The following is a 26829-nucleotide window of genomic DNA, read 5'->3' as shown; positions in this document are numbered from 1 at the left end:
TCTGGGGCCTGTATTTATTTAGGAGGTCAGGTCTGGGGCCTGTATTTATTTAGGAGGTCAGGTCTGGGGCCTGTATTTATTTAGGAGGTCCGGTCTGGGGCCTGTATTTAATTAGGAGGCCAGGTCTGGGGTCTGTATTTATTTAGGAGGTCAGGTCTGGGGGCCTGTTTGTGGGAGGCCAGGTCTTGGTCTGTATGTAGGAGGTCAGGATAGGTCTGGGGTCTGTATTTATTTAGGAGGTCAGGTCTGGGGTCTGTATGTAGGAGGTCAGGTCTGGGTCTGTATTTATTTGTCAGGATAGGTCTGGGGTCTGTATTTATTCAGGAGGTCCGGTCTAGGGTCTGTATTTATTTAGGAGGTCAGGTCTGGGGGTCTGTATTTATTCAGGGGGACAGGTCTGTATTTATTCAGGGGGACAGGTCTGTATTTATTCAGGGGGACAGGTCTGTATTTATTCAGGGGGTCAGGTGTGTATTTATTCAGGGGGACAGGTCTGTATTTATTCAGGGGGTCAGGTCTGTATTTATTCGGGGGGTCAGGTCTGTATTTATGTAGTATGGGTCTTACTCTATTTGTGTTATTATAATAACTGGAAATCGATGCAGAAATAGAGTGCCAAAGAAAAGATGTCCAGACAAAGCACTGATCTGCATGGACACTGTGTAATGTTCTATGTCTCCTGCGGAGGCGCTGCAGGGAAACTGAGCACTTACTGACGGGTGTCCCTATAGGTTACAACTGATCGCTGGGGGTCCCAGTAAATTGTGATCAGTTAATTCTCAAGAAGCCCTTGTAGTTAGTAAAAATTGACCAAAGCAGAGAACCCCTTTAAATCTCCTCCAGGACCACCCAATAAGGTTGTGATTGGTGCATGTTATGTGAGGACCCTCACCAGCCAACGTTCATCTATCTATGGTCAGGGACCGTCAGAAGACATTACAGTATGCTCTCAGGTCCTGAGATTGTCCCCTCTTTACTGTCTTTGACCATGGCCGCCCCTGTTCAGTGGTTCTCAACCTTTTTCACGACTGTACCCCAAAGGGTGAAAGTATGTCTGCGGGTACCCCTCGAGTGGAACTTACGTGCGAGTGGTACCCGCGGACAAAATAAGTCATAAAAGTACTTAAAGGAAAACTGTCATTAATTCCCCCCGTACTAACCAGAGGTCCAGCCGTTCCCCGTTATCTTCATTATTCCTGATATGCAAATGATCTTCTAAGTGGCACAGGCGGGGTTACATACCTCCATCTGGCACTGTGACATCAAAAGCACTCGTCCGCAGCACCGCCCGCCTTATGAATATTCATCCCCTCCCTCCGCCCCCTCTCCTCCCCGCTCCGTACAGGACTCCATTGCGCATGTGTCCTGTGGACACCCGGAAGGCGCTCATCACAGTGGAGTCCGGTGCAGAGCGGGGAGGAGAGGGGGCGGAGGGAGGGGATGAATATTCATAAGCTGGGCGGTGCTGCGGAGAGCGGTCGTGACGTCACAGTGCCAGATGGAGGGATGTAACTGTGGCGTCGGGGTGTGAGGTGCAGGGTAGATGTTATAACCCAAGGGGCACATGTTATTAACCCCTTCACAAAAAGTGATACTTGACCGAGTCTGCACAGTCGGCACTCTCCTTGCACCTCTTCATCTTGGGTAGTGCTGCCTACTACAACTTGTGTGGATATCTAGATATACAACTCAGCGTATGTATGTTCCATTATGGCTTCTTAACAGCTGGAGATATTTCAATAAAACTTGGTCACATGTTCCTCATATGTCAAATAATAATAATAATAATAATGATAATAATAATAATAATGATAATAATAATAATAATGATAATAATAATAATAATAATAATGATAATAATAATAATAATAATAATGATAATAATAATAATAATAATAATGATAATTATAATTATAATAATAATGATAATGATGATAATAATAATAATAATGATAATGATCATAATAATGATGATAATAATAATAATAATAATGATCATAATAATAATAATAATAATGATAATAATAATGATAATAATAATAATGATAATAATAATGATAATAATGATAATAATAATAATAATGATAATAATGATAATAATAATGATAATAATAATAATAATGATAATAATAATGATAACAATAATAATAATAGTGATAATAATAATGATAATAATAATAATAATGATAATGATAATAATAATAATAATAATGATAATAATAATGATAATGATAATAATAATAATAATGATAATGATAATAATAATAATGATAATAATAATAATGATAATAATAATAATAATGATAGTAATAATAATGATAATAATAATAATGATAATGATAATAATAATAATAATGATAATAATAATAATGATAATAATAATAATAATAATGATAGTAATAATGATAACAATAATAATAATAATGATAATGATAATAATAATAATGATAATAATAATAATATAGGCTACTTTAGGGAGGTCCCGATACAAACAATCTCCGCAGACTCTGAATCCTACTTTACCACACATTACTGTCCGCACTAATGCAGGAAGGACGAGCCGCCTATTACTGCTGGGGCTTCAGGAGACTGGGAAAGCTGGGTGGCACGCAGTATCCTTAGGAGCTCCAATATGGATAGGGGATTGCTAGTACTGAAAAATATCAATATTTCCATGATAAAAAAAATCTTCTTTCCGTCATGGAATCTCTGTAAGAAATCCAGATGACCTTATGGAATTATCTCTACAGACATGGCCGCCCCCTGTCCTCATAGGGTCCTGATGGGGTCAGTGATGGCCCTAAGGGACGTCTGGTCAATAACCATAATAGTCTTAATGTGACCAAGATGTCTGGTGGAGAAGAGAAGCCACATGAAGATGTTATAATGTATTGATAGTGGTGACCCCCCCCCCCCCCCCCCCTCTCAGGACACGTCTGCTACGGTAAGGCACGTCGGCCTTCAGGTTCATCTGTTGCAAAACTACAACTCCCAGCATGCCCGGACAGCCGTTGGCTGTCCGGGCATACTGGGAGTTGTAGTTTTGCAACAGCTGGAGGCACCCTGGTTGGGAAACACTGCCTTAACCCTTTTACTCCATCCACAAATTGCGAATATTACCAGATGTTGATGCATTTCGGTAATAGATGTGGCTCCAATTAATTAATTTTCTATTTATTAAATTATTTATTTATTAAATTAATTAATTCATTTATTAATTTACTTATGTATGAAATAAGTATTGAAATATATAACATAGGTTATACCATAGAGTGGTTTCATACCGGAAAACGTTTTATATTGGGGGGGGGTTCCGACCGCAGAAACAAAATCTGCCACAAATTAGTGGCGCAGCACTTGAAAAAATTTTGAAAATTTTTTTAATTTATTCCTTAATGTCCAACAGAAAAAAAAGCGACGTTTCAGCTCCTTAATTGAGCTTTTTTCAAGCATAATATATATATATTTTTTTCATATTATTATATTATATGGTTTATATTATTATAATTATATATACATGTGTATATATATTTTATATTTTTATATATATATATATATATATATATATATATATAATATATACACAGTGGTCCCTCAACATATGATATTAATTGGTTCCAGGAGAACCATCATATGTTGAAACCATCATATGTCGAGTACATATGTCTATGTAAAAATGGTAATTGGTTCTGGGGCCTCGGAACCATTGTATGTTGAATACATATCTCTATGGGAAACTGCCAATTGGTTCTGGGATGACCATTGTATGTTGAGTGTATGGGGAGTGTTTAACAAACCAGGGTGCCTCCAGCTGTTGCACAACTACAACTCCCAGCATGCATGTACAGCCATTGACTGTCTGGGCATGCTGGGAGTTATAGTTTTGCAACAGCTGGAGGCACACTGATAGGGAAACATTGATGTATGGGGTTTATAGTGTATATATGTATTGTATGTGATGTGTGACATTGTATACAGTACTGTACAGTTCTTTAAATACCTTCAGGGGGGGACAGAATGTCCTCCATTACCATCCTGCCAACTACAGCTCTATAGGAAAGGAAGGGGAGGGCAGCCAGCAGCTCATTGGATGCCTGCAGCAAGATGCAGCAGGCTATTGGCTATGGCTGCACTAGGGGGCGGGGCTTACACAGAGCTCACAGTGGAAGCCTGTATGAGTTAGCAGGACAGCATGTGAGTAACAGGAGGCAGAACGGGGCACACGGGGACATTATACAACTATCTGTCACTTACTGAAGTTGTCAGCGCTGTCAGATAGCTGTTTGTACGATGGCCCCGACACACAGCAGCATCATATGTCGAGGCTGCCTTCAACATACGATGGGCTCTGAGAGGCCATCATATGTTGAAATGATCATATGTCGGGGCCATCATAAGTCGGGGGATCACTGTATATATTATTTATCTATATTTTTTATATTATTAAAGATATACATTATTTTATTAAAATTATATATAAATATATGTGTGTATATATATATATATATGCATAAATTATTTATTTATATTTGTATTTATTTTTTATATTAATATTTGATATATATTATTATTATTTTTATATATACATATGAATATATATATATATACAATTTATTTCTTTTTTATATTATATAGTTTATATTATTCTAATTATATATAGATATATATGTGTGTGTGTGTGTATACGGTATATATATATATACATATATATATATATATATATATATATATATATATATATATATAATTATTATTATTATTTTTTTTGGTAAAGCAATAGAAGAGTAAATAAGCTATAACTTGTATAAAGGAATGACAGGCGGTATCCGGTTGTCCCTGTGTAGCGTGCGTTTCCGTGTTATGCAGGTACGTGACGCGCCATTCCCGCAGCGGATCCCGCAGCACCACAATGTCAGGGATCTCTCTGTATTTTTACCGTCCTCATTGCCGGCCGCCTGCTGGAGTTGTTCAATCTGGATTCACCAGGAAGTAGGAAAATAGAAAAAGAAAACGAAAGGCGATTCAGCTTCCACCGCCGCCGCCGCCAGGCGTGGAAACGAAACCGTAGCTTGGTTTACAGGTTTTAACCCTTAAGGGTGCATTCACACATACCGTATGTTGCTGCGGAACTGATGCTGTGTTCAGATATATATATATATATATATATATATATATATATATATATATATATATATATAGAATTCCCCTATGGCTGTGTTTCCCAACCAGGGTGCCTCCAGCTGTTGTGAAGCTACAACTCCCAGCATGCCAGGTCACTTTTTTTTTTTCAACATTTTTTTCTGCTGCTCCCTGTGCTAAAATAAAAATAAATAAATATATATAAACATATAAACAAACAAATAAATATAAATAATTAAATAAATAAACAAATATATAAATAAATAAATAAAAACATAAATAAAAATATAGATAAATAAATACAAAGATTAATAAATAAATAAACATTACAAATAAGAACATTTCAAATTTCCCCAATCTTTCTTCCCCCCAAAACCCCATAGGGACGAAGTGAAAAATATTTTTTGTAGAAATTTTTGCAAAAACTACAATTTGCCATAAGTATTCAGACCTTTTGCTGCGACACTTTAGCTCTGGCTCCTCCCCTGATCATCTCTGAGATGTCTCTCAACCTTTATAGGAGTCACTTGTGATAAATTCAGCTGATTGGACAAGACACAGCCCTGTCTATATTAGGTCTGACAGGGGGAAAGAACTGCCTGTAGAGATCAGACACAGCCCTGTCTATATAAGGTCTGACAGGAGGAAAGGACTGCCTGTAGAGATCAGACACAGCCCTGTCTATATAAGGTCTGACAGGAGGAAAGGACTGCCTGTAGAGATCAGACACAGCCCTGTCTATATAAGGTCTCACAGGAGGAAAGGACTGCCTGTAGAGATCAGACACAGCCCTGTCTATATAAGGTCTCACAGGAGGAAAGAACTGCCTGTAGAGATCAGACACAGCCCTGTCTATATAAGGTCTGACAGCTGACAATGTATAATCAGAGCAAACACCATGAGGCAGAAAGAACTGCCTGTAGAGATCAGAGATTGGATATCCCTGATCAGAGACTGGATATCCTGATCCCATAGAGATAGCAGCAGTATACAGATAGAGCTGGAGGGGAGGTGTATAACTACTATATATCGTGATCCCATAGAGATAGCAGCAGTATACAGATAGAGCTGGAGGGGAGAAGTTTAACTACTATATATCCTGATCCCATAGAGATAGCAGCAGTATACAGATAGAGCTGGAGGGGGAGGTGTATAACTACTATATATACTGGTCCCATAGAGATAGCAGCAGTATACAGATAGAGCTGGAGGGGAGGTGTATAACTACTATATATACTGGTCCCATAGAGATAGCAGCAGTATACAGATAGAGCTGGAGGGGAGGTGTCTAACTACTATATATATATACTGGTCCCATAGAAATAGCAGCAGTATACAGATAGAGCTGTAGCTGGACCTATTCCTCCAAAATCTACAGGTTTGGCTGACAATTCTTTAACCCATCGGCTGTCCGGGCATGTTGGGAGTTGTAGTTTTGCAACAGCAGGAGAGCCACAAGTTAAAAACCACTGCTTTGGTGTGTCAGGCCATGTATACAGATCAGGGTCAGTACTCTGTATACAGATCGGCGTCCGTCCTCTGTATACAAATCGGCGTCCGTCCTCTGTATACAGATCGGCGTCCGTCCTCTGTATACAGATCGGCGTCCGTCCTCTGTATACAGATCGGCGTCCGTCCTCTGTATACAGATCGGCGTCCGTCCTCTGTATACAGATCGGCGTCCGTCCTCTGTATACAGATCGGCGTCCGTCCTCTGTATACAGATCGGCGTCCGTCCTCTGTATACAGATCGGCGTCCGTCCTCTGTATACAGATCGGCGTCCGTCCTCTGTATACAGATCAGCGTCCGTCCTTTGTATACAGATCAGTGTCCGTCCTCTGTATACAGATCAGCGTCCGTCCTTTGTATACAGATCAGCGTCCGTTCTCTGTATACAGATCAGCGTCCGTCCTCTGTATACAGATCAGCGTCCGTCCTCTGTATACAGATCAGCGTCCGTCCTCTGTATACAGATCAGCGTCCGTCCTTTGTATACAGATCAGCGTCCGTCCTCTGTATACAGATCAGCGTCCGTCCTCTGTATACAGATCAGCGTCCGTCCTTTGTATACAGATCAGCGTCCGTCCTCTGTATACTGATCAGTGTCCGTCCTCTGTATACAGATCAGAATCCGTCCTCTGTATACTGATCAGTGTCCGTCCTCTGTATACCGATCAGTGTCCGTCCTCTGTATACTGATCAGTGTCCGTCCTCTGTATACAGATCAGTGTCCGTCCTCTGTATACAGATCAGTGTCCGTCCTCTATATACAGATCAGTGTCCGTCCTCTATATACAGATCAGTGTCCGTCCTCTGTATACAGATCAGTGTCCGTCCTCTGTATACAGGTCAGTGTCCGTCCTCTGTATACAGATCAGTGTCCGTCCTCTGTATACAGATCAGTGTCCGTCCTCTGTATACAGATCAGTGTCCGTCCTCTGTATACAGATCAGTGTCCGTCCTCTATATACAGATCAGTGTCCGTCCTCTGTATACAGATCAGTGTCCGTCCTTTGTATACAGATCAGTGTCCGTCCTCTGTATACAGATCAGTGTCCGTCCTCTGTATACTGATCAGCGTCCGTCCTCTGTATACAGATCAGTGTCCGTCCTCTGTATACAGATCAGTGTCCGTCCTCTGTATACAGATCAGCGTCCGTCCTCTGTATACAGATCAGTGTCCGTCCTCTATATACAGATCAGTGTCCGTCCTCTATATACAGATCAGTGTCCGTCCTCTGCATACAGATCAGTGTCCGTCCTCTGTATACAGATCAGTGTCCGTCCTCTATATACAGATCAGCGTCCGTCCTCTGTATACAGGTCAGTGCCCGTCCTCTGTATACAGATCAGCGTCCGTCCTCTGTATACAGATCAGCGTCCGTCCTCTGTATACAGATCAGTGTCCGTCCTCTGTATACTGATCAGTGTCCGTCCTCTATATACAGATCAGTGTCCGTCCTCTGTATACAGGTCAGTGTCCGTCCTCTGTATACAGATCAGTGTCCGTCCTCTGTATACAGGTCAGTGCCCGTCCTCTGTATACAGATCAGTGTCCGTCCTCTATATACAGATCAGCGTCCGTCCTCTGTATACAGGTCAGTGCCTGTCCTCTGTATACAGATCAGCGTCCGTCCTCTGTATACAGATCAGCGTCCGTCCTCTGTATACTGATCAGTGTCCGTCCTCTGTATACAGATCAGTGTCCGTCCTCTGTATACAGATCAGTGTCCGTCCTCTGTATACAGATCAGTGTCCGTCCTCTGTATACAGATCAGTGTCCGTCCTCTGTATACAGATCAGTGTCTGTCCTCTGTATACAGATCAGTGTCCGTCCTCTGTATACAGATCAGTGTCCGTCCTCTGTATACAGATCAGTGTCCGTCCTCTGTATACAGATCAGTGTCCGTCCTCTGTATACAGATCAGTGTCCGTCCTCTGTATACAGATCAGTGTCCGTCCTCTGTATACAGATCAGTGTCCGTCCTCTGTATACAGATCAGTGTCCGTCCTCTGTATACAGATCAGTGTCCGTCCTCTGTATACAGATCGGCGTCCGTCCTCTGTATACAGATCAGTGTCCGTCCTCTATATACAGATCAGTGTCCGTCCTCTATATACAGATCAGTGTCCGTCCTCTGCATACAGATCAGTGTCCGTCCTCTGTATACTGATCAGCGTCCGTCCTCTGTATACAGATCAGTGTCCGTCCTCTGTATACAGATCAGTGTCCGTCCTCTGTATACAGATCAGTGTCCGTCCTCTGTATACAGATCAGTGTCCGTCCTCTGTATACAGATCAGCGTCCGTCCGTCCTCTGTATACAGATCAGTGTCTGTCCTCTGTATACAGATCAGCGTCCGTCCGTCCTCTGTATACAGATCAGCGTCCGTCCTCTGTATACAGATCAGTGTCCGTCCTCTGTATACTGATCAGTGTCCGTCCTCTATATACAGATCAGTGTCCGTCCTCTGTATACAGATCAGCGTACGTCCTCTGTATACAGATCAGTGTCCGTCCTCTGTATACAGATCAGCGTCCGTCCTCTGTATACAGATCAGTGTCCGTCCTCTGTATACAGATCAGTGTCCGTCCTCTGTATACAGATCAGTGTCCGTCCTCTGTATACAGATCAGTGTCCGTCCTCTGTATACAGATCAGTGTCCGTCCTCTGTATACAGATCAGTGTCCGTCCTCTGTATACAGATGAGTGTCCGTCCTCTGTATACAGATCAGCGTCCGTCCTCTGTATACAGATCAGTGTCCGTCCTCTGTATACAGATCAGCGTCCGTCCTCTGTATACAGATCAGTGTCCGTCCTCTGTATACAGATCAGCGTCCGTCCTCTGTATACAGATCAGCGTCCGTCCTCTGTATACAGATCAGTGTCCGTCCTCTGTATACAGGTCAGTGTCCGTCCTCTGTATACAGATCAGCGTCCGTCCTCTGTATACAGATCAGTGTCCGTCCTCTGTATACAGATCAGCGTCCGTCCTCTGTATACAGATCAGTGTCCGTCCTCTGTATACAGATCAGTGTCCGTCCTCTGTATACAGATCAGTGTCCGTCCTCTGTATACAGATCAGTGTCCGTCCTCTGTATACAGATCAGCGTCCGTCCTCTGTATACAGATCAGTGTCCGTCCTCTGTATACAGATCAGTGTCCGTCCTCTGTATACAGGTCAGTGTCCGTCCTCTGTATACAGATCAGCGTCCGTCCTCTGTATACAGATCAGTGTCCGTCCTCTGTATACAGATCAGTGTCCGTCCTCTATATACTGATCAGTGTCCGTCCTCTGTATACAGATCAGTGTCCGTCCTCTGTATACTGATCCAGTCTAGGAATGTGGTCAGGAATGTATCAGTCTGAACACGACGTCTTCTACAGGAAACACCTTGTCCCCAATTCCTTGTCACCTCCCTGATACTTTATCAGAATACAAAAATCTCCCGACCCTTCACCAATAGTCACAATAAAATACACTAAAAAGATAAAGTATAAGGAAACACTGATCCATATATTCCGGGTCCTTACATTGAAGTGAAGGAATCTGAAGTGGAACCTTGAGGGTTCCATGTATTTTAGGCACGTGAGGTATTTTTTGAGCGCTTTAAGTTTTTAATTTTTATTTTTTTATGTCATTGTATGTTTTTTATTTCAATTTTTTTAAATCAAATTTGGAAGGTTGTGGGTCCTATTTATAATTTTTTGGAGCAATTTATTATTTATTTATATATAATTTATTTATATGTATATTTTTTTATTTATTCATATATTATTTATATGTATGTATATATATATAGAGAGAGAGAGAGAGAGATTTTTACTTATTTGTCTTTATGCCCATATAATATTTATTTATATATATCTTCATTTTTGACAGATTATTTATTTACATATATATATATATATATATTTAGTTTTTTTCTATATAATATTTATTTATATTTATCTTCTTTTTTATTTTACAGATTATTTATTTACAAATATATATATATTTAGTTTTTTTCTATATAATATTTATTTATATATATCTTCTTTATTTTACAGATTATTTATTTACATATATATATATATTTGTTTTTTTCTATATAATATTTATTTAAATGTATCTTCTTTTTTATTTACAGATTATTTATTTACATATATATATATATATATTTGTTTTTTTCTATATAATTTTTATTTATATACCGGTATATCTTCTCTTTTATTTTACAGATTATTTATTTACATATATATATATATATATATATATATATATATATATATATATATTTGTTTTTTTTTCTATATAATATTTATTTATATTTATCTTTTTTATTTACATATTATTTATTTACATATATATATATATATATTTGTTTTTTTCTATATAATATTTATTTATATTTATCTTTTTTATTTTACAGATTATTTATTTACATATATATTGTCACGATGCCGGCTGGCAGGTAGTGGACCCTCTGTGCCAGAGAGGGATTGGCGTGGACCGTGCTAGTGGACCGGTTCTAAGCCACTACTGGTTTTCACCAGAGCCCGCCGCAAAGCGGGATGGTCTTGCTGCGGCGGTAGTGACCAGGTCGTATCCACTAGCAACGGCTCACCTCTCTGGCTGCTGAAGATAGGCGCGGTACAAGGGAGTAGGCAGAAGCAAGGTCGGACGTAGCAGAAGGTCGGGGCAGGCAGCAAGGATCGTAGTCAGGGGCAACGGCAGAAGGTCTGGAAACACAGGCAAGGAACACACAAGGAACGCTTTCACTGGCACTAAGGCAACAAGATCCGGCAAGGGAGTGCAAGGGAAGTGAGGTAATATAGGGAAGTGCACAGGTGAAAACCCTAATTGGAACCACTGCGCCAATCAGCGGCGCAGTGGCCCTTTAAATCGCAGAGACCCGGCACGCGCGCGCCCTAGGGAGCGGGGCCGCGCGCGCCGGGACAGAACAGACGGGGAGCGAGTCAGGTAGGGGAGCCGGGGTGCGCATCGCGAGCGGGCGCTACCCGCATCGCGAATCGCATCCCGGCTGGCAGCAGGATCGCAGCGCCCCGGGTCAGAGGACGTGACCGGAGCGCTGCAGCGGAGGGAGTGAAGCGAGCGCTCCGGGGAGGAGCGGGGACCCGGAGCGCTCGGCGTAACAGTACCCCCCCCCTTGGGTCTCCCCCTCTTCTTGGAGCCTGAGAACCTGAGGAGCAGACTTTTGTCAAGGATGTTGTCCTCAGGTTCCCAGGATCTCTCTTCAGGACCACAACCCTCCCAGTCTACTAAAAAAAATTTTTTCCCTCTGACCTTTTTGGCAGCCAAAATTTCCTTGACCGAGAAGACGTCCGAGGAGCCGGAAACAGGAGTGGGAGGAACAGATTTGGGAGAAAAACGGTTGAGGATGAGTGGTTTGAGAAGAGAGACGTGAAAGGCATTAGGGATACGAAGAGAAGGAGGAAGAAGAAGTTTATAAGAGACAGGATTAATTTGACACAAAATTTTGAAAGGACCAAGATAGCGTGGTCCCAACTTGTAGCTAGGGACACGGAAGCGGACATATTTAGCGGAGAGCCATACCTTGTCTCCAGGGGAAAAAACGGGGGGAGCTCTTCTTTTCTTATCCGCGAACCTCTTCATGCGTGAAGAAGCCTGTAAGAGAGAATTTTGGGTCTCTCTCCATATAATGGAAAGGTCACGAGAAATTTCATCCACAGCGGGCAGACCAGAGGGCAAGGGGGTAGGGAGGGGGGGAAGAGGGTGACGGCCGTACACCACGAAAAATGGGGATTTGGAGGAAGATTCAGAGACCCTGAAGTTATACGAAAATTCGGCCCATGGAAGGAGATCTGCCCAGTCATCCTGGCGGGAGGAAACAAAATGTCGCAAATAATCACCCAGGATCTGGTTAATTCTTTCTACTTGTCCATTGGACTGGGGATGATATGCAGAGGAAAAATTTAATTTAATCTTGAGTTGTTTACAGAGAGCCCTCCAGAATTTAGACACGAATTGGACCCCTCTATCCGAGACAATCTGCGTAGGCAACCCGTGAAGACGAAAAATGTGTACAAAAAATTGTTTAGCCAACTGAGGCGCAGAAGGAAGACCAGGAAGAGCGATGAAATGTGCCATTTTGGAGAATCGATCAACGACCACCCAAATAACGGTGTTGCCACGGGAAGGGGGTAAATCAGTAATAAAATCCATACCAATCAGAGACCAAGGCTGTTCGGGGACAGGCAGAGGATGAAGAAAACCAGCGGGCTTCTGGCGAGGAGTCTTATCCCGGGCACAGATAGTGCAGGCTCGCACAAAGTCCCCAACATCCGTCTCCAGAGTCGGCCACCAATAGAAGCGGGAGATGAGTTGCACAGATTTCTTGATGCCCGCATGACCTGCGAGATGGGAGGAGTGACCCCATTTGAGGATTCCGAGGCGTTGGCGTGGAGAAACAAAGGTCTTTCCTGGAGGAGTCTGCCTGATGGAGGCAGGAGAAGTGGAGATCAGGCAGTCAGGTGGAATGATGTGTTGCGGAGGGAGATCAACTTCTGAGGCATCCGAGGAACGAGAGAGAGCATCGGCCCTAATGTTCTTATCGGCAGGACGAAAGTGAATCTCAAAATTAAATCGGGCAAAGAACAGAGACCACCGGGCCTGGCGAGGATTCAGCCGTTGGGCCGACTGGAGGTAGGAGAGGTTCTTGTGGTCGGTGTAGATAATAACAGGAAATCTTGATCCCTCCAGCAGATGCCTCCATTCCTCAAGTGCTAATTTAATGGCTAGAAGCTCTCGATCCCCGATGGAGTAGTTCCTCTCCGCTGGAGAGAAGGTCCTAGAGAAAAAACCACAAGTGACAGCATGCCCGGAAGGATTTTTTTGTAGAAGAACAGCTCCAGCTCCTACTGAGGAGGCATCAACCTCCAATAGGAAGGGTTTGGAAGGGTCAGGCCTGGAGAGCACGGGAGCCGAAGAAAAGGCAGACTTGAGTCGTTTAAAGGAGTCTTCTGCTTGAGGAGGCCAGGACTTGGGATCAGCATTTTTCTTGGTTAAAGCCACGATAGGAGCCACAATGGTAGAAAAATGTGGAATAAATTGCCTGTAATAATTGGCGAACCCCAAAAAGCGTTGGATAGCACGGAGTCCGGAGGGGCGTGGCCAATTTAAGACGGCAGAGAGTTTGTCTGGATCCATCTGTAGTCCCTGGCCAGAGACCAAATATCCTAGAAAAGGAAGAGATTGGCATTCAAACAGACATTTCTCAATTTTGGCATAGAGTTGGTTGTCACGAAGTCTCTGAAGAACCATACGGACATGCTGGCGGTGTTCTTCTAGATTGGCAGAAAAAATTAGGATATCGTCCAGATATACCACAACACAGGAGTATAACAGATCACGAAAAATTTCATTGACAAAGTCTTGGAAGACGGCAGGGGCATTGCACAGTCCAAAGGGCATGACCAGATACTCAAAGTGTCCATCCCTGGTGTTAAATGCCGTTTTCCACTCGTCCCCCTCTCTGATGCGGATGAGGTTATAGGCGCCTCTTAAGTCCAATTTAGTGAAGATGTGGGCACCTTGGAGGCGATCAAAGAGTTCAGAGATGAGGGGTAAGGGGTAGCGGTTCTTAACCGTGATTTTATTAAGACCGCGGTAGTCAATGCAAGGACGTAGGGAGCCATCTTTTTTGGACACAAAGAAAAATCCGGCTCCGGCAGGAGAGGAGGATTTACGGATAAAGCCCTTTTTTAGATTCTCCTGGACGTATTCGGACATGGCAAGAGTCTCTGGGGCAGAGAGAGGATAAATTCTGCCCCGGGGTGGAGTGGTACCCGGGAGGAGGTCGATAGGGCAATCATAAGGCCTGTGAGGAGGTAGAGTCTCAGCTTGTTTTTTGCAGAAAACATCCGCGAAGTCCATATAGGCCTTAGGGAGACCGGTTACTGGAGGAACCACAGAGTTACGGCAAGGGTTACTGGGAACCGGTTTTAGACAGTTCTTGGAACAAGAGGACCCCCAACTCTTGATCTCCCCAGTGGACCAATCCAGGGTTGGGGAATGAAGTTGAAGCCAGGGAAGTCCAAGGAGAATCTCCGAGGTGCAATTGGGGAGGACCAAAAGTTCAATCCTCTCATGATGAGATCCGATGCTCATAAGAAGGGGCTCCGTGCGGAAACGTATGGTACAGTCCAATCTTTCATTATTTACACAATTGATGTAGAGGGGTCTGGCGAGACTGGTCACTGGGATGTTGAACCTGTTGACGAGAGAGGCCAAAATAAAATTTCCTGCAGATCCAGAGTCCAAGAAGGCCACTGTAGAGAAGGAGAAGGCAGAGGCAGACATCCGCACAGGCACAGTAAGACGTGGAGAAGCAGAGTAGACATCAAGGACTGTCTCACCTTTGTGCGGAGTCAGCGTACGTCTTTCCAGGCGGGGAGGACGGATAGGACAATCCCTCAGGAAGTGTTCGGTACTAGCACAGTACAGGCAGAGGTTCTCCATACGGCGTCGTGTCCTCTCTTGAGGTGTCAGGCGAGACCGGTCGACCTGCATAGCCTCCACGGCGGGAGGCACAGGAACAGATTGCAGGGGACCAGAGGAGAGAGGAGCCGAGGAGACGAAACGCCTCGTGCGAACAGAGTCCATATCTTGGCGGAGTTCCTGACGCCTTTCAGAAAAACGCATGTCAATGCGAGTGGCTAGGTGAATAAGTTCATGCAGGTTAGCAGGAATTTCTCGTGCGGCCAGAACATCTTTAATGTTGCTGGATAGGCCTTTTTTGAAGGTCGCGCAGAGGGCCTCATTATTCCAGGACAATTCTGAAGCAAGTGTACGGAATTGTACGGCATACTCGCCAACGGAAGAATTACCCTGGACCAGGTTCAACAGGGCAGTCTCAGCAGAAGAGGCTCGGGCAGGTTCCTCAAAGACACTTCGGATTTCCGAGAAGAAGGAGTGTACAGAGGCAGTGACGGGGTCATTGCGGTCCCAGAGCGGTGTGGCCCATGACAGGGCTTTTCCGGACAGAAGACTGACTACGAAAGCCACCTTAGACCTTTCAGTGGGAAACAGGTCCGACATCATCTCCAGATGCAGGGAACATTGGGAAAGAAAGCCACGGCAAAACTTAGAGTCCCCATCAAATTTATCCGGCAAGGATAAGCGTATCCCAGGAGCGGCCACTCGCTGCGGAGGAGGTGCAGGAGCTGGCGGAGGAGATGACTGCTGAAGCTGTGGTAGCAACTGTTGTAGCATAACGGTCAGTTGAGACAGCTGTTGGCCTTGTTGCGCTATCTGTTGTGACTGCTGGGCGACCACCGTGGTGAGGTCAGCGACAACTGGCAGAGGAACTTCAGCGGGATCCATGGCCGGATCTACTGTCACGATGCCGGCTGGCAGGTAGTGGATCCTCTGTGCCAGAGAGGGATTGGCGTGGACCGTGCTAGTGGACCGGTTCTAAGCCACTACTGGTTTTCACCAGAGCCCGCCGCAAAGCGGGATGGTCTTGCTGCGGCGGTAGTGACCAGGTCGTATCCACTAGCAACGGCTCACCTCTCTGGCTGCTGAAGATAGGCGCGGTACAAGGGAGTAGGCAGAAGCAAGGTCGGACGTAGCAGAAGGTCGGGGCAGGCAGCAAGGATCGTAGTCAGGGGCAACGGCAGAAGGTCTGGAAACACAGGCAAGGAACACACAAGGAACGCTTTCACTGGCACTAAGGCAACAAGATCCGGCAAGGGAGTGCAAGGGAAGTGAGGTAATATAGGGAAGTGCACAGGTGAAAACCCTAATTGGAACCACTGCGCCAATCAGCGGCGCAGTGGCCCTTTAAATCGCAGAGACCCGGCGCGCGCGCGCCCTAGGGAGCGGGGCCGCGCGCGCCGGGACAGAACAGACGGGGAGCGAGTCAGGTAGGGGAGCCGGGGTGCGCATCGCGAGCGGGCGCTACCCGCATCGCGAATCGCATCCCGGCTGGCAGCAGGATCGCAGCGCCCCGGGTCAGAGGACGTGACCGGAGCGCTGCAGCGGAGGGAGTGAAGCGAGCGCTCCGGGGAGGAGCGGGGACCCGGAGCGCTCGGCGTAACATATATATTTGTTTTTTTTCTATATAATATTTATTTAAATGTATCCTTTTTTATTTACAGATTATTTATTTACATATATATATATATATATATATTTGTTTTTTCTATATAATATTTATTTATATATATCTTCTCTTTTATTTTACAGATTATTTATTTACATATATATATTTATTCATATATTATTTATATATTTATTTTATTTGCAGTTTGCGCTCTCATCGCCATGTTTGTATATATTTTTTCACTTTTTCCCACCATCCAAATTTGCGCAAAATAATTGTGCGGGGACGAAATAAAAATAATGCGGGGACGAAACCCTCCCTTCATGAGCACTGCCGGGGGCACCGTTCAGGAGATCGCGGGGGGGTCCAATCACTGGGACCCCCCGCGGATAGGGAATAAGCTATATACCACTACAGTTTCCTTTAATGGGAGCAGATCCTGCTGTGTGGCCTATTTATCCGTTAACGTCTACGTTTTTTATTCCTTTTCAGGTATATAAAATGTATAAACAGAAACCACAATGCAGTGTGATCCTGGCCTTATCCCCTTTTTTATAGATAACTAGCTGATCCCACTGCTGGGTCCTCCAAGGACAGAGCTCAGTTGTCACGCTCAGCCGCTGCGCCATTCATTCTCTATGGGACTTCCAGGCATTGCCAAGCACCGATTTTATTGAATTCTGTTGTCGAGAGTTTGGAGGGTCCCAGCAGTCGAATCAGGTAGTTGTCCATAGTATAGGGCATTGTTTCCCAACCAGGATGCCTCCAGCTGTTGCAAAACTACAACTCCCAACATGCCCAGACAGCCGAAAGCTGCACTCACATACGCTGTACTCACCGGTCTCACATGCACTTTTCAGGTATATAAAATGTATAGGTTAAATGGAAACCACAATGCAGTGTGATCCCGGCCTTATCCCCTTTTTTATAGATAACTAGCTGATCCCACTGCTGGGTCCTCCGAGGACAGAGCTCAGTTGTCACGCTCAGCCGCTGCGCCATTCATTCTCTATGGGACTTCCAGGTATTGCCAAGCACCGATTTAATTGAATTCTGTTGTTGAGAGTGGGGAGGGTCCCAGCAGTTGAATCAGGTGGTTGACCGTAGTGCACGGCAGTGTTTCCCAACCAGGATGCCTCCAGCTGTTGCAAAATTACAACTCCCAGCATGCCCGGACAGCCGGAGGCTGTCCGGGCATGCTGGGAGTTGTAGTTTTGCAACAGCTGGCGGTACCCTGGTTGCAAAACACTTCTATAGGGGATACAGTTTAGCCTGTTGGCCGGACAGCTACTTCTCCTAATTCCCACATACACGTGCACACTCATCTCAGCAGAGCGTGCATGTATTCTGTATACCTGGTTGGTGGATTAGCTCCCTGAGAATAAAATAACTAGACATCCATCATGCCTGATCCTTCTTTCCACTGACTTCTGCACTTGGGGGGGGGGGGGGGGGGGGGGGGGGTGGTTTGAGGCCCAAGACCCACTAGATTGTCAGCCAATCGCACCGTCCGGATATAGAGTATGGACCCGACCAGAGAGGTTATTAATGTATTCTTACATTATCATTCAGAACACATGCATGCTCATCTGAGCCGGGTGTGCATGTATATTGGGAGATTATTAGTGCGTTTGGTTTGGTGCGTTTTTGGCCAGCATCAAGGTTCCGTCGCGCACCCCAGATTTTATGATGTGTTATTATCTGAAGCATCTAGAGCCGCAGGTACAACCACGAGGAGTCTCCATAGAAAAATGCAAAATGCAATGACAGACGTCACATGGTTTACAGTGGAAACTATTCAGAAGGAAATAACGAATGTTACTGGCAGCGAGAGAGATTTACATATTCTCAACTTCTCATAAAGTCTATGGGAATTGTTACAGGGTCATATAAAAACTATATATATATATATATGTGACGTCCTGCAGGGTTATAATACAAGAACAAACACTGCACTCACCTGTATAACATACACTGTACTCACATGCACTGTACTCACCTGTCTCACATACACTGTACTCACATGCACTGTACTCACCTGTCTCACATGCACTGTACTCACCTGTCTCACATGCACTGTACTCACCTGTCTCACATACACTGTACTCACATGCACTGTACTCACCTGTCTCACATGCACTGTACTCACCTGTCTCACATGCACTGTACTCATCTGTCTCACATGCACTGTACTCACCTGTCTCACATGCACTGTACTCATCTGTCTCACATGCACTGTACTCACCTGTCTCACATGCACTGTACTCATCTGTCTCACATGCACTGTACTCACCTGTCTCACATGCACTGTACTCATCTGTCTCACATGCACTGTACTCACCTGTCTCACATGCACTGTACTCACCTGTCTCACATGCACTATACTCACCTGTCTCACATACACTGTACTCATCTGTCTCACATGCACTGTACTCACCTGTCTCACATGCACTGTACTCACCTGTCTCACATACACTGTACTCACCTGTCTCACATGCACTGTACTCACCTGTCTCACATGCACTGTACTCACCTGTCTCACATGCACTGTACTCACCTGTCTCACATGCACTGTACTCACCTGTCTCACATGCACTATACTCACCTGTCTCACATACACTGTACTCACCTGTCTCACATACACTGTACTCACCTGTCTCACATGCACTGAACTCACCTGTCTCACATGCACTGTACTCAACTGTCTCACATGCACTGTACTCACCTGTCTCACATGCACTGTACTCACCTGTCTCACATGCACTGTACTCACCTGTCTCACATGCACTGTACTCACCTGTCTCACATGCACTGTACTCACCTGTCTCACATGCACTGTACTCACCTGTCTCACATGCACTGTACTCACCTGTCTCACATGCACTGTACTCACCTGTCTCACATGCACTATACTCACCTGTCTCACATGCACTGTACTCACCTGTCTCACATGCACTGTACTCACCTGTCTCACATGCACTGTACTCACCTGTCTCACATGCACTGTACTCACCTGTCTCATATGCACTGTACTCACCTGTCTCACATACACTGTACTCACATGTCTCACATGCACTGTACTCACCTGTCTCACATGCACTGTACTCATCTGTCTCACATGCACTGTACTCACCTGTCTCACATGCACTCTACTCACCTGTCTCACATGCACTGTACTCACCTGTCTCACATGCACTGTACTCACCTGTCTCACATGCACTGTACTCACCTGTCTCACATGCACTGTACTCATCTGTCTCACATGCACTGTACTCATCTGTCTCACATGCACTGTACTTACCTGTCTCACATGCACTGTACTCTCCTGTCTCACATACACTGTACTTACCTGTCTCACATGCACTGTGCTGAGACAACAAAACACGGATATTGAGAGGACTACACAACTTCCTGTCAGGAGATAGAGAGAGGAGCTGGGGAGACACTACCACACTGACAATGAAAGGCGTTCACAACTTCCTGTCAGGGGTATTTCAAGCCAAAACCTGCTGATACCAGTACAATATGTGAGAACACTCTATATTAGTAAGAGATATATATTAAAATAAAAAAATTTCATACCAGGGTTCCCCTTTAATAATCTATGAATAGTTCTCACAGCGGATGTCACCTTGTGTTGATGGGTGCTCCATCTTGTCTCCCCCTCCATGAGACATTCTTCAACGAGAGACCACCTAAAGCCAACCCCACACCTAGGCTCCGCCCCCTCGCTCGGTCTCCACCTGAAACGGGAAAATAATAGAAAAACATTTATTACACAGACATCAATGTGCTAATCTGTTATAGCAGTATCTTCCAAACAGTGTGTCTCCAGCTGTTGCAAAACTACAACTCCCAGCATGCCCAGACAGCCGAAGGCTGTCTGGGCATGCTGGGAGTTGTAGTTTTGCAACAGCTGGAGGCACCCTGGTTTGGAAACACTGCCGTAGGGAAATCGACCCTGTCTAGGAATACCGCTTCATGGTGCACAGAAATCTCTCATTCCCTCTATTTCAGGAGGCTAGACCATTGCTGGGTTGTTTGTCAGAAGTACACACACAGTTACTTCCTCCCTTACTTGTCTGGCAGTCATAAAACGGCAGGCTGACACTGTGCTGGAGGAGGACTTATACTATAGACTTATAGGAGGACGTGCTGGAGGAGGACGGTATTAGATTGCATGTGGGGGGGAGGAAAAGGGGTGAATGATGCATAAGAGAATGACGGCTAGGAAAGGGTTACACTAAGCACTGAGTTACTGCCATTACTGCTGCTGGGAAGCTAAAGGGAGGGAGGAGATGGGCCGAATACTTCTTATCTACTGACACATTCTAGGTATTTTATGTTTCTGCCCTGAAATTTATGGGTGGTGAGAGATGAAAGGGAAGCTGTCATTTACCTTTAAGGAACAGTGTGGAACAGCAGGTTTTGTGTAGGAGTTAAGGACTTATTTGGCCGACATCCCTGATCTTCCGGGTGTTGATGACAGGCGGCTCTTTATATCGTGAGTTAATTTAGGGTTAAACAAAGGTTATCTGGGCGGAGTGTTATTTTAGGATGCTGTCATCTTAAGTGTTAATCTGGGGAGAAGCATAGTCAGTTGAACCTGCCCTCTAAGGCCAGGACTGTAGGACAATAATACGTATCTATTAAGCTGGCCATACATATTGGACCAGTGTTTCCCAACCAGGGTGCCTCCAGCTGTTGCAAAACTACAACTCCCAGCATGCCTGGACAGCCATTGGCCTAAGGCATTGTAGTTATGCAACAGCTGGAGGCCCAAAGTTTGGAGACAGATTTAACCAATGGTATATGGAAACGCCTATATCATCTCTTTTATATCCTATACTAACACAGGTATATTTATTACAATCGACAAAGTAATATGCACGCTCATTATCACTGAGTGTACATAATACAGATACCTGATATATAGAAACACCTATATTATCTGTCTTTTATATCCTATAGTGACACAGGTATATTAAATACAATCGACAGTAGTATGCACGCTCATTATCATTGAGTGTACATATAATTACCTATACCTGATATATAAAAATACCTTTATTATCTGTCTTTATATCCTACCGTATACTACCACAGGTATATTTAAACATATGGACAGTAATATGCATGCTCATTTTCACTGAGTGTGCATATAATTATGGCTACCTGATATATGGAACACTTATATTATCTGTCTTTTATATCCTATACCTGTGTTTCCCAACCAGGGGCACCTCCAGCTTTTGCAAAACTACAACTCCCAGCATGCCCAAACAGCCAAAGGCTGTCCGGGCATGCTGGGAGTTGTAGTTTTGCAACAGCGGGAGGCACCCCTTGTTGGGAAACACTGACCTATACTATATACTACTATATAGTCCAACATGCTGGGAGTTGTAGTTTTGCAACAGCTGGAGGCGCCCCTGGTTGTGAAACACTGACCTACACTATATACTACTATATAGTCCAACATTCTGGGAGTTGTAGTTTTGCAACAGCTGGAGGCGCCCTGGTTGCTTAACACTGCCCTATACTAACGCAGGTATATGTAATACTATGGACAGTAATATGCACACTCATTATCACTGAGTGTACATATAATTACCTATACCTTATATATAGAAACCCCTATTTTATCTGTATGTTTATCCTATACTAACGCAGGTATATGTAATACTATGGACAGTAATATGCACACTCATTATCACTGAGTGTACATATAATTACCTATACCTTATATATAGAAACCCCTATTTTATCTGTATGTTTATCCTATACTAACACAGGTATATGTAATACTATGGACCGTAAAATGCACGCTCATTATCACTGAGTGTGCATATAATTATGGATACCTGATATATGGAAACACTTATATTATCTGTCCCTTATATCCTATACCTGTGTTTCCCAACCAATGCCTCCAGCTGGTGCAAAACTACAACTCCCAGCATGCCCGGACAGCCAAAGGCTGTCCGGGCATGCTGGGAGTTGTAGTTTCACAACAGCTGGAGGCACCCTGGTTGGGAAACACTGCATAGTCGGACATTCCTGATCAAACACATTAGTCATTGCTATGACACATTCTTCGACAAGTAATTATGTGTAAAACGAAAAAACTGCGGGTTGTGAAGCCGAGAGCGCAGAAGTGATGGTAACGGGGATGGCGGCACTATTTATAGGATCCTACTATACAGATAGGTGTGAGGGCTGCAGAGGAGGGAGAAGGGATCTCTATTCACTAGAGCAGTGGTCTCCAAACTAAGGACCTCCAGCTGTTCCAAAACTACAACTCCCAGCATTCCCGGACAGCCAACGGCTATTTCCAATCGCCACATGCACGCTCAGCTCACTTGAGTGTGCATGTGCCTGGATGGGAAGATGACTGACGTAACTTCTGGGGAGAGTTGGGAGACCCCCATATATATATATGTTACATGGTTTGCTGATCCCTCTGGACGACTTTAATTTCTAATATATATGACTAACATTAATGGGCAATGCACTGAAATTCTTGCCGAACTCATCAAACACGTGTATGCTCATCTCCTGTGAGCGTGCATGTGCTGTAAATAAAAAGGGTGAAATAAGTGGCGGTCAGTCTCCTCGTCTTACCCCCAACATCTGTGATCAATAAAGAGTTATATAAAGCAGTGACTTTAAACTGTGGACATCCAGCTGTAGCAGAACTACAACTCCCAGCATGCCCAGACAGCCGATGGATTACTTAAAGGGCTACTCTGGCGGATATGATTATAATTTTTTTTAATTAACTGGTGCCAGAAAGTTAAACAGATCTGTAAATGATTTCTATAAAAAAAAAAAAAAAAATCTTTATCCTTCCAGTACTTATTAGCTGCTGTGTGCTACAGAGGAAATTCTTTTCTTTTTGAATTTATTTTCTGTCTTGTCCACAGTTCTCTCTACTGACACCTCTGTCCATGTCAGGAACTGTTCAGAGCAGGAAACAATCCCCAGCGCCAACCTCTCCTGCTCCGGACAGTTCCTAAAATGGACAGAGGTGTCAGCAGAGAGCACTGTGGTCAGACAGAAAGGAAATTCAAAAAGAAAATAACTTCCTGTGGATCATACAGCAGCTAATAAGTACTGGAAGGGTTAAGATATTTTCATAGAATTAATATACAAATCTGTATAACTTTCTAGCACCAGTTGATTTAAAGAAAATAATAATAATGTTTAGCAGTGGACTACCCCTTTAAGAGTAATATATAGCAGTGGTCTCCAAACTGTGGAGCTCCAGCTGTTGCAAAACTACAACTCCCAGCATGCCCAGGCAGCTGACGGGATAATTTTAGTCTAATTTATAAGGTTAGCTTTCATGGGGGAATCAGGAGTGGGAACCAAGTCGCTCACACCATAGAATTCTTCCAGAACTCACCAAACACGTGTATGCTCACCCCCTCTGAGCGTGCATGTGCTTTAAATATAAAGGGTGAAATAAGCAGCTGCAAGACTTTCACCCGATATAAGTGATTGGTAAATAGTATTACATAGCAGTGGTCTCCAAACTGCGGACCTCCAGCTGTTGCAAAACTACAACTCCAAGCATGCCCGGACAGCCGTTGGCTGTCCGGTCATGCTGGGAGTTGTAGTTTTGCAAAAGATACATTAAAGAAATTCGAAAAGATTCGAAACGAAGAATCCGTTAGATGTGATTGTATCGGAGGAGGAATATAATGACTCTGAGAAGACATTTAGAGAGTCAATGAAGCGTGCGGAGGAGATGAACAGCAGGCTCCATTAGCGCTCACAATGTGCGGTGGGGTTCCTAGGACTGTCCCTGATGGGCTGCATTGGGGGAGGGCCCTTCCTATACTGCGCCCACGTGGATTCCTTTATTCTAGTTGTGACACATTTTTTGTTGTCATTGGGAGAGATTCTTATACCTGAGATAGTGAATATTAGCCTTTTTATCCAATGAAAAGCTCTATCTGTATACTGCTGCTATCTCTATGGGATCAGTATATATAGTAGTTATACACCTCCCCTCCAGCTCTATCTGTATACTGCTGCTATCTCTATGGGATCAGTATATATAGTAGTTATATACCTCCCCTCCAGCTCTATCTGTATACTGCTGCTATCTTTATGGGATCAGGATATATAGTAGTCATACACCTCTCCTCCAGCTCTATCTGTATACTGCTGCTATCTCTATGGGATCAGGATATATAGTAGTTATACACCTCCCCTCCAGCTCCATCTGTATACTACTGCTATCTCTATGGGATCAGTATATATAGTAGTTATACACCTCCCCTCCAGCTCTATCTGTATACTGCTGCTATCTCTATGGGATCAGTATATATAGTAGTTATACACCTCCCCTCCAGCTCTATCTGTATACTGCTGCTATCTCTATGGGATCAGTATATATAGTAGTTATATACCTCCCCTCCAGATCTATCTGTATACTGCTGCTATCTCTATGGGATCAGGATATGTAGTAGTTATACACCTCCCCTCCAGCTCTATCTGTATACTGCTGCTATCTCTATAGGATCAGGATATATAGTAGTTATACACCTCCCCTCCAGCTCTATCTGTATACTGCTGCTATCTCTATGGGATCTGGATATATAGTAGTTATTCCCCTCCCCTCCAGCTCTATCTGTATACTGCTGCTATCTCTATGGGATCAGTATATATAGTAGTTATACACCTCCCCTCCAGCTCTATCTGTATACTGCTGCTATCTCTATGGGATCAGTATATATAGTAGTTATACACCTTCCCTCCAGCTTTATCTGTATACTGCTGCTATCTCTATGGGATCAGGATATATAGTAGTTTAACACCTCCCCTCCAGCTCTATCTGTATACTGCTGCTATCTCTATGGGATCAAGATATATAGTAGTTATATACCTCCCCTCCAGCTCTATCTGTATACTGCTGATATCTCTATGGGATCAGTATATATAGTAGTTATACACCTTCCCTCCAGCTTTATCTGTATACTGCTGCTATCTCTATGGGATCAGGATATATAGTAGTTATACACCTCCCCTCCAGCTCTATCTGTATACTGCTGCTATCTCTATGGGATCAAGATATATAGTAGTTATATACCTCCCCTCCAGCTCTATCTGTATACTGCTGCTATCTCTATAGGATCAGGATATATAGTAGTTATACACCTCCCCTCCAGCTCTATCTGTATACTGCTGCTATCTCTTTTGGATCAGGATATATTGTACTATATCCAAACTGCAGACCCCCGGCTGTCCGGGCATGCTGGGAGTTGTAGTTTTGCATTGGCTGGAGGTCCACAGTTTGTAGGCCTCTGCTGTAGCCTGGATATCTGCACGTCAGGGTTTTGCTCTCGCTCACAGATAGACGTCATGATGTTTATCCCGCAGACGTCTGATTGTTCCAGGAATGCTGATGGTTGTGCTGGAGGAGACATTCCTGACATATATGGCCGATATAGGGGATGACTATATCTTATAGGACACTGTGCCTAATACAAGGGGATGACTATATCTTATAGGGCACTGTGCCTGATACAAGGGGATGACTATATCTTATAGGGCACTGTGTCTAATACAAGGGGGATGACTATATCTTATAGGGCACTGTGCCTAATACAAGGGGATGACTATATCTTATAGGACACTGTGCCTAATACAAGGGGATGACTATATCTTATAGGGCACTGTGTCTGATACAAGGGGATGACTATATCTTATAGGACACTGTGCCTGATACAAGGGGATGACTATATCTTATAGGGCACTGTGCCTAATACAAGGGGATGACTATATCTTATAGGACACTGTGCCTAATACAAGGGGATGACTATATCTTATAGGGCACTGTGTCTGATACAAGGGGATGACTATATCTTATAGGACACTGTGCCTGATACAAGGGGATGACTATATCTTATAGGGCACTGTGTCTAATACAAGGGGGATGACTATATCTTATAGGACACTGTGCCTGATACAAGGGGGATGACTATATCTTATAGGGCACTGTGCCTGATACAAGGGGATGACTATATCTTATAGGGCACTGTGTCTAATACAAGGGGGATGACTATATCTTATAGGACACTGTGCCTGATACAAGGGGATGACTATATCTTATA

The 26829-nt window shown here is 44.0% G+C and overlaps 1 protein-coding gene across 2 annotated transcripts in view; it reads left to right on the top strand.

Annotated features, from left to right (window-relative positions):
* BAHD1 (bromo adjacent homology domain containing 1) overlaps nt 1-26829 on the top strand; it is a 116642-nt gene that overhangs the window by 27619 nt on the left and 62194 nt on the right. Inside the window, exon 1 of one of the 2 annotated variants that reach the window (XM_056546842.1) lies at nt 17631-17732. The exons of the other annotated variant lie outside the window; for it this stretch is intronic. The gene's annotated coding sequence lies outside the window, so the exon portion shown is untranslated. Of the gene's footprint in view, nt 1-17630; nt 17733-26829 lie in introns of those variants that run through there. 2 annotated transcript variants of the gene reach the window in all.

Source organism: Hyla sarda, chromosome 11, assembly GCF_029499605.1.
Source record: "Hyla sarda isolate aHylSar1 chromosome 11, aHylSar1.hap1, whole genome shotgun sequence".
Taxonomy (NCBI): domain Eukaryota; kingdom Metazoa; phylum Chordata; class Amphibia; order Anura; family Hylidae; genus Hyla; species Hyla sarda.
Note: the sequence above shows the minus strand (reverse complement) of the source record. Positions and strands in the feature narration are given on the sequence as shown.